Genomic DNA, 10,284 nt, shown 5'->3' on the forward strand with positions numbered 1-10,284 from the left:
GTCAACTATCTACTAACACTAATCTTAACCTTAAACATCATCCTATCCCTAACTTTAAATTAAATGAAATCCTTTGAACTTACTCTTAACCTGACATTTATTCTAAACTTAACCCTAACCTTAATCTAAGCAAACATTTCATTGTTTTGTTGATAGTGTGTTGATAATATGAATAACTGTCGAGCATCTACCGATGGAAATATTGACTATACAAATATGTTTAAATGTGTTTTAAGAAGCAGCAGGAGACTTCAGGGATCAGCACATTACAGATTTACCTTCATGCAGTTATTAAATAACCAAAAGTGAAATTCAATTTCATACTCATCTTACAGACACCCCAATTATCGTTATAATTATTATTATCTAATTAAAATGTTTTCATTAAACCGTCATTTTTTGTAACTCCTAACAAAATCCCAAACCAGGACAAATTGAACTGAGGAGGACATTATTTTTGTTGTTGTTTTTTTTTATTATTATTTTTGTTGTTGAGCTCACAGGCTCAGCCAGCCACCACAAGGCCACCACATTTAATGACTACCTCCCAAAACACAAATAAAAATAATTACACCCCTAGCTTCAGTAGCAGGTGTTGCCCCATTTGGCTGCAATTAATTAATTTTGCCATTCCCACCTCTTAAACTGACTGGGATACTTTTTTCACTCTTCTTTACAGTCAGTAGTACTGAGATCTGGGCTTTGACTCAGCCCTCCATTTCTGAGCCAAAGCTTGAACTTTGACAGATGGCCTCCCGAAGAATGCTCTGGTACAGCATGGAGTTCATGGTTTACTTATGCTGTTTTGACTTCCCTGACCTCCCTTGTTGGCTAAGTGTGTGCAGTCTCTGTCTGACAGTCATACTCTTTGACATTAATGAATGGCCCTGATGTCACCCTGGAGTTCATAGAAACGTCTATGAGCGTCTTTCAATCACCTCTTGTGCTGAGTTTGGTGGGGGAATGATCTGGAATGATCTTCTCCAGTGTAGATGGTCTGTCACAGTCCAATGGGCATCAACAATCTTTCTTTTGAGGGCTTCAGGTGTAGGTTGATGCCCAAAGTTTCTTTCCTCTGTGGTCAATCTCCTAGATCTGTCCGCTGCTTTTGACTCTGTGAGCCATCAGATCCTACTTTTAACCCTTTGACCCTTCCTCAACCCTTTTCCTGGGCATAACAGGCTCTGTCTCAGGATTGCGTTCTACCTGGCTGTCCGTTTCTACCAGCTGACATGGAGAAGAGCGGTGTCTCATGGTAACTGTTGCCCATCCCTGGAGTCTGTCCTGACCTGACACAGGAAGCGACACAGGTACTAATCCAGTCATCTTACGCCTGAATTACTGCAAATCACTGTAAGCAGGACGTGTGACACCAAACCCCTGCAACTTACCCAGAATGCCTCGGCCCGCCTGGTGTTCCACCTTCCCAAGGTCAGACTGCTCCTCCGCTCACCCTCCTGGTTTCCAGTTGGAGCTCAAATCCACAACAAGATCTTGGTGTTTGTCTATGGAGCAGCGAGGGGAGCTTCTCGGTAACTAATTCAGAATAATGGTGTAATTGCCTTATGGATGTATTGATTATACCTATACTTGTATTTGTTGTATATTGTATTCTGAAACATTTTATGTAACGACTTACTGCTGCCTATTCTTGGCCAGGACACTTTGGAAAAGAGTTTTTTAATCTCAATGAGCCTATCTAGGTTAAATAAAAAATTTAATAAAAATAAATAAATAATTGAGTAGGATATAAAGTGCATATTTTCTATCACTGAGTTGGATGGCCGTTGTTCCATCTAGGTTAAAATGTGCTTGTTAACTGTAAATCGCTCTTGATAAGTGCTTCGGCTAAATGACTAAAATGTAAAAGATAAAATACTGCCAGAGTGTACTGTACAGACATAGGACTGGCACAACACTCGTACAGTATGAATACACTGTACACTATAAATACCACGACGCCGCCATAAATACGATCAGCCACGGAAACTTTGTCCCCAACAGATTGTGTCCCCAACAGATTGTGTCACCCACTGTTCCAGATGACTGTGTGATCTCGCTACCCATGGTTGGTGTGTTTTTGACTTTTGAGAGGGGTTAATTCTCGCAAAGCCTGTGGACCAGACGTTGCTCGGTATCTGCTAAGCTGCCCTTCTGCCCCCCCCCCCCCCCCCCCCGCCATCACTCCATCGTCGCCAACAGGGAGGACATGACCGTGGTGGTGCCAGTGTCAGCAAAATCACAGTTTAGACAATGGACCACACAGGGATTCACATGCCCCCCTACCCCCCCCCCAACACCCCCGCCAGTTACCTCGCGTCCAGACACTGACTGTGCATGTAAATCTCTGTGGTGAATTACAAGTTCATGATCACTTACAAATCACTTACAGCCTACACAAATAGAGCGAGTGAGAGAAAAAAAGAAGAGGAAAAAAAAGAAGAAAACAACAATGTTATTTTCAACATGCTGTGCATTAAAAGAACAGGCGAAAGTTAATCTTTTAAAAGAAACGGTTTACCACAGGGATTTTGTGCTTATTCAACATTTGAAAGCACTTGAACCATCAACATTGGGGAAATGGGAATGGTACAAATTACTCTCCTAGATGTTCCTGGAATAGGGGCGTTTGAGCCCCGCTGTACAGTTATCGCAGGGGAATACACGGCCCCATCCTCAGGGACAGGGCTGCAGTCGGAGGGGTTACGATTTGAAGTTCCTCTGGGTAGTAGATGTCACGGAGGAACACAAGCGGTGGGGATGGTCTGTGCCCCAAAACACCATCGCCCACACTTCAACACCCCCATCCATCTCGAATGTGATGCGCGGGATGTGTGAGTGTACGTGTTTGCCTGTGATCCCACGAACATCAGACAACGCCAGGGGCGGACAGTAGAGTTATGTACTAACACATCGCCATGAATTAGTGCGCTACATGAGGTAGCGTTTTCACTTAATTAATTGCTGTTGTGATATGGTAGTACGACGTATTGCCATTCACTCTGTTAAATCATCTCTCACTCGGTAGAAACAGGAAGTAATGGTTAGGGAGCCACCTTCATGCATATTCACATTCTGTCTCCGGCGGCGATGAGAGGTTGTCATGGGAGATGTAACCACCCAGAACACGACAACCCATCCCTTTCACATCTCTCCTCCTCCTCACATCTTTCTTCCTCTCATCCACTTCCTTCCATCTCCTCTGTCTCCTGCTACATGCTGTTACCCCCCCCCCCCCCCCCCCAACATTTTCAGTTTAATAAATATTAGGCCTTCAACTTTTCACCCACTCCTGCTTTGTCTTTTTAAACAGACAGCGTGGATTAGGAAGCCTTTTATCAGCTAAGGTTCCATTGTATCCGCAACCATTCAGACAGGGAGAGGGGGATATAGCACACCATTCAGATAGGGAGAGGGGGATATAGCACACCATTCAGATAGGGAGAGGGGGATATAGCACACCATTTAGACAGGGAGAGGGGGATATAGCACACCATTCAGACAGGGAGAGGGGGATATAGCACACCATTCAGACAGGGAGAGGGGGATATAGCACACCATTCAGACAGGGAGAGGGGGATATAGCACACCATTCAGACAGGGAGAGGGGGATATAGCACACCATTCAGACAGGGAGAGGGGGATATAGCACACCATTCAGACAGGGAGAGGGGGATATAGCACACCATTCAGACAGGGAGAGGGGGATATAGCACACCATTCAGACAGGGAGAGGGGGATATAGCACACCATTCAGACAGGGAGAGGGGGATATAGCACACCATTCAGACAGGGAGAGGGGAATATATCACACCAGGCAGACAGACATGATTCTGGCCTTTTGCTTCTGGAGAAGGTGGCTCTGTGTCAATCCCAACACTGTCATGCAAATCACCTGTCTAATAATACCTCCTGCCTAACCCACAGCCACCCAGCTGTGTGTGACAGGGAGACAAAGGGAGAGAGAGAATACGAGAGAGAATAAGAAAGAGAGGGGGAGTGAGGTGTGGATGCTCTTATCACATCCGCACCTGAACACACTCTTTTTCGCCTTTCAAGGCCAAAGGAGGGTTCAGGCATTCCAGGTGATAGAATCACTCATTCTCAGGTTTTCCCCCTTTTCGTCGCATCGCACAAAGCTAACGCTTTTCAAGTAAACACCAGGAACGTATTATCTCCAGCTTCAGCATTCATTTTACAGTCAAATATAGGTACTAACCCTGATGGGAGTTGTGGCTGCAATTCTTCCAGAAGTGGTTCATCCCAAAAACTGTGCTGCTGATTTTATTGTCTTCTGTTAGCAGATAGAAGGAATTCCAGGAATCCGGAGTTCTAGACCATGTCCTTCAACATCGCTTCCACCGATCCTGACAAGATTTTCCTGGTTCATTTTGGCTTGGGTCATGCTTCTGTTGCCCTTGTCCGTCCAATCGGTGCAGTTACTGTCACCAACTGTGCCCAGTTACCACGGGCGTTCATAGGGATTTGAAGACATTGGTTCCTAGCCTAAAGCCTGTAGGTAACTGAACTATGTTCTGATTTGAAACACACCAAAAAATATTATTTTATTTTTCATGCCCATCCTGTTAATGAAAATAGCCACACTGCATCTTTTTTCAGCAAGATACTGTAGCATTCAAGCATAAAAACGTGTAATCTGAGTTGTGAAGTTCAAAGGTATTTACAACTCCAAAATGCAATTTGATGAACAGCAAAACAATTAAAGGAATTACTATATATCAATGTAAATAATGTGATTCTGAAGGATTCTGAATGACAAGTAGCATTAGCAACTGTTCAGTCCATTCTGACCATGGATTGCATAACATCATCAATCTGTCACTTTTTTTCTAATATTTAATATTTCCATACAGTCCTCGGGATTACTAATCTATTTCTGCTGCCCTTAAAGGCCAGGCAAAATGACTCCACTGCTAGTTAGAACTGATCGTGTTCCAGTGGTTGAAAGCCCCTGTCACCCCTTTATTATCAACATTGTCTAAATCTGTGGTTACAAGTAGGACAGAAAGGAAATGGTCCAATGAAAGCAGCTGTCTCAGTCAGAAGACAGTGAGGCTGATGCCCGTCTAGCCCAATCAGATGATATATAGTATTGACGGTAGGTTCTGGGGGCCTTTTGGACGCTGAAACGAACGAGAAAGCTCCTGGGCTGTCAGCCAATTTGTCGAGCTGGCGGGGAAATCCCTTGTTAATCCGACACAACTGATTACATTTTATTGCACAGAGGACTAACCAGATTCCCCCCTCAGCAAAAGAAGTTCAGATGGTGTCTACATCTGTCAAATGGTATCTTCCCATTTTTCTGAATTTTATGGACGAGCTGAAAAGCATCTGCTGTGTGCGGCCTCTCTCTGCCAAGCTAGCAGAGGAGATATGTTCCACAGAGGTAGAAGGCAGAGTTCGACATGGTCTTGAATTCCAATTGTCACTGCTGTACATGGAATTGCTAAATTAAGTTTGGGCTACGGCCGTCTTCATTGTCCACATATCCCAGGATGCAGTGCTGGCCTTTGTTTGTAACATGGCAATGACCCTTGTGGCAGGGAGCCACCATTATTTGAACCAGTCTTTCCCCTGTCTTTTGGCATGGTCCGTCTGTCTATTTCTTCTCAAGAGTGGTGGACTTGGAAAATGTTTTTCAAAATAATATGGTAAAAATAAAACAGAAGAGTACTTCCCCAGCCTGAAAGTGGAATTTGACAATTTTCTAGGATCTTTCTTATTTAAGTAATTTCAACCTTAATTTAACCAGGTAGGGTTTTAGTTGCCTGGATGTCATGGCTCCTACCTTAGGTAGGCTGTTGTAGGAAACCAGTTGAATCTGTCCCGCTCACAAAATGCTGTGATGATTTCATGATTTATGTCACTGGCCAGAAAAGGACAGACTGTTGAATGTATTTCCTCATTCAGGAAACAGTTGATTGAAGCCCCCCCTCCTCCGCCCCCCTTTCCAAGTCCGCTCCACAACCTCCACTTCCCTCCTCTCCTGGCTAAACGACGCGTTACGATCATTAAAAAGCACCTGTTTCCCGCGTGAAGAGTTGCGGTAGTGGGGCCAATTGTATTGTCATCGATCCCAATGGCGGTGCGCCGGCATTCACACCCACAGGCAGACACTGCGGTTCAACCGTCTGTCTGGAAATCGCTGACACCGCGTCATAACAGCGGTGACCTTTCAGATGCGGCAACGAGTGATTTCTTCCTCCTCTTACACGATCCCTTCTTTTTCATCTTTTTCTTTTAACATCTCCTTAACGCTCCTTCCTTCGCCCTCGGTGGTTGTGAAAATAGATTAGGGTGAATGTTGTTCTTGACTTCTCTGTAGACGGTCGCGCTGAACCGCTTAGTCTGATGAGAAGGAAAGACATCCGTTGCATCTTAATAGGCTAGAGTGGTTTTGTTTTCTCCTCTATTATTCCTGTTCTATTCAATTTTTTTCTATTCTTCCTGTTCTATTCTCTTCGTCTCTATTCTTCCTGTTCCATTCTCTTCTCCTCTATTTTTCTGTTCTATACTTCAGCGAACGCCCACCCACCCAAAAAAATAATAACACTGAAGGCTCAGCTGTTAGTTCTATTGAGTTTTTGCCTGCCCGCTGCTGAGGTAAATTGCAACACATTATATGGTCCCAAGAAAGCACATTCAGCCTCCACATGCTCTCTGTCAAGGTCCTTTGTGACTCTAGGTCTCGGAAGACCGGGGCAGGCAAGATCCTCGCTGAACCCTGTCACCCCAGTAACCCACCATACCAAAAAAAGAGTTAACCCGGCTTGCAAAGGGCAGATGGGCAATGCAGCCCAACCAAGGCAAAGAAATCCAACCATGTGAACAGTTTCCTTCTCCCTGTTCTGTTCTCCTCAACAAGCAGTTATCCATCCCGCAGACGCCAACAAGCACAATAATATTCAATGAAAGTCCTCACGACTCAAAACAACTCTGTTTTTTGTTTTCTACCTGCTAGTCAATTACATTCACCTGGTGTCTGAGATCTGGGTAAGTACCTCCATGACAGGAATTTAATATTAATTAAGCCACCGTCAAACAGTTGTTGTTGACCAATCACAGACGAACCAAAATGCACCCCAGACTCTGCTGATCTACATACGTGGTAAATGTGTGCTCCTTCAGGAAATGAACTCGCAACTCACTCGGCCAAAACTGACGTGCCAAGAGAGTTCAGTGCTCTGACCCCCCCCCCAATCCCCCATCGGCCCCATACTCTAAATGACATTCCACCAGGTTTGGGTTAGGGATTTGGGCATCAGAGCCTTTTCACCTCGCTGGCAAATCTCATTCTGTTTGTTACAGCCTGTTTGGAACCAGCAGACATTTCGGGCATTTTGCTACAGCATACAATTTAACAAAAATGTGTGGCCTTGGGAGGTCTGGTTGTATGCCGCCGGCGCCTAGACACTTCTGCAGCGCGGATTTGGGTCCAACCCACAGCTCCTTCAACCAAAGTTCTCTGCACTGTCATTAACCTCGTTCCTGTTCAATAAAACATGAAATGCATTAAAATATTTATTTATAAAAGAAAACTCGAAGCAAAAGCAAATGTAATTTTGTTCACGTCAAGAATACAATTCCACCACTTTGCCATATTTGATAAATGATTAGGAAGGAATCTGTATTGGGACATATAAATTTACCATGAGGCCACCTCAATTAGATGCACTAAAACATATGCAATCGATGATGCACCGAGCGTCAGCTACATAACATCCAGGTAAGTCTAAGGAGGACGGACTTCTGGTAGAGACTACCTCGACCGCCTTTTAACTCAGTGCCGGCGTAATGACACGGGTGGTATTAAGGTAAATGTCGCTGGCTGACCGCCCTCTCCTGGGTCATCGTTTGATATTTTCTCTGCTGATTCAAGAGGTGATTAGTCAAACTACGAGTGGAAGTTGCCCTTAAGCACAGACCTAGGATTAGTGTAACACACACACACACACACACAGACACAGACACACACACACACAGAGACACAGACACACACACCGCCCCGTCCCCAACCACTCTGCTTGGGAGACTGATGCTCCAGACAGACAGATGAGGTGCCACCCAGGGGCACCATGTCTCCTAATCACATTGAGCCTGGGAGGGGAGGGACATAGGGAGGCGAGGGGGAGCCGTGAGGAGGGAGAGAGAGGGCCAGGCAAAGAGGAGGGGGTAGGAGAGGGCGGGCTGGAGTGGAGAGGAGCAAGGGAGGGAAAATGGCACAGTGATGGAGTAGAGTGAGCAAAGGGAGGAAATGGAGATTGGAGGAGGAGGTGAGGGAGAGGAGGAAGGAAGGAAGGAGGTGGAAATGAGGAGGGGAGGAGACTGGCCTGCCACGTCGATCACTTCAAACCAAACAATGATGCCACCACACGGCAGAACGAGAGGACGAGAGCGATAAAGAGAGAGAACAAGGGAGTTAGGTAGTCTGACACATCCCTAATTACATCTGGTAATGAGGAAGAGAAAGGAGAGGAGAAGATCATTTGAAACAAAGAATAGAGAAGAGGCATGAAAATGGAGGTTGTTCTCTCAGACAGACACACACACATATAGACAAAAACACACACACACGTATAGACAAAAACACACACACACGTATAGACAAAAACACACACACACGTATAGACAAAAACACACGCACGTATACACAAAAACACACACACACACACAGGACACCTGTGACTAGGAGCACCTGAGTGTCTTTGAGTCCAACTGTGCTTTAATCTGGCCTGTCTACCTTTGAAGTGAAAATCTCTCTCGCCTTCACTCTCTTCCTCTTTCTCTCTTCCCTCTCTCCCCCCCAGCTGCTTTCTGAAAACTACACACACAGACACACGCACTGAAACACACAGACACACACCTGTTATCTCAGTGGATGAATGAAAGCCCGTTCCACTTCTCATTCACACATTCACTCCCATTGTTGCCAATGCATGCAATGACTCATTTTACAGCAATTTCTATTTGGCAAAAATATATATACAGTCCTCTGTCTGAGGAAATGACGTAAAATGTTTAAATCTTAGTCATTTAGAAGATACACTTATCTAGACTGAATTACAGTTGTAATTTGATTGATATTTGGGTTCGTCCACAGTGCCATTATCCACAGTAGCTTCATGCATGGATTGAAACCATGCAACTGCCACAGCAAAAGCTGCACAGCAAAAACTTTAGCGATTTGTTGCGTTGTGTTATTAAAAGCGCTGGAAATAGACCCTTCTCCTAAGGTCCAGAAATAAATATGGATTGATAACATCTGTGGAGAACAAAAAACTGACATGTCAACAGGATTAATCAGCTCAATTGAAAAGTTGTATTTATTGCAAAAATAACAACATTCTTGATGGGAAGAAAATGTCAACACTTTGTATGCAATAAACGCCACCGATGTGTTTTCTAAAAGGTATTCTCTTGCAATGCAAATTTTGCTATAGCGATCGCACTTTTTCAGCTATCACCTAAAAGATGCCAGTCCAAAGTTTGGATGCACCTAATCATTTGAAGGCATTTCTTTATTTTTACCGGTTTACACACATTTTATAATAATAGTGAAACTATGCACACATGCAATCATGTGGCAACCAAAAACGTGGCAAACAAACTGAAGTACATTTACATTTTGGATTCTTTGAAAGTTGCCACCCTTCGCCTTGATGACAGCTTTGCGCAGTCTTGGCATTCTCTCAAACAGCTTCATGCAGTAGCCACCTGGACTGGAGGGTTTCCTGTAGTCCATCTCCAGCCATTACTTTAGGCAGTAGCATCATTAGAAGGCATCCATGCTCCCGCTGCTAAACCTCTTTGTTGTGCTGAGGAAGTAACTGCAATGATCCCAAACGTTCCGCACAAAGCTCAGACAGCTCAGGACAGTTGAAGCATGATTTTACAGAACTCATTCACTTGCGACTTTCCTGTAGGAGGTCCTCTTTCTAACTTCAGTTTCAACAGGATGCTCAGTCTGTGTTGCTGAGAAGCGTCCTCACAGCACAATGCTCACACTAATACATAAAAGGACTGTCTTCGTCTCATCTGAGCAGAGAATGTTTTCGCACATCGCAGCCGGGCAAATCTTATTCTTTCATATTTTTGCCACCCTTCAAGACAGCAAGTTTTATGCAGAGCTTTTTATCAATCAAACAAACTTTATTTATGTAGCATAATTCTTACAGAGAATTTCAAAAGATGTAGAATAAAAATGTTTAATTGTAGAATATTGGAATAGAAATAGATACATTTAAATAAAAATGTAAATGAAAC

Source organism: Esox lucius, chromosome 10 (genome assembly GCF_011004845.1).
Source record: "Esox lucius isolate fEsoLuc1 chromosome 10, fEsoLuc1.pri, whole genome shotgun sequence".
NCBI classification, from domain to species: Eukaryota; Metazoa; Chordata; class Actinopteri; order Esociformes; family Esocidae; genus Esox; species Esox lucius.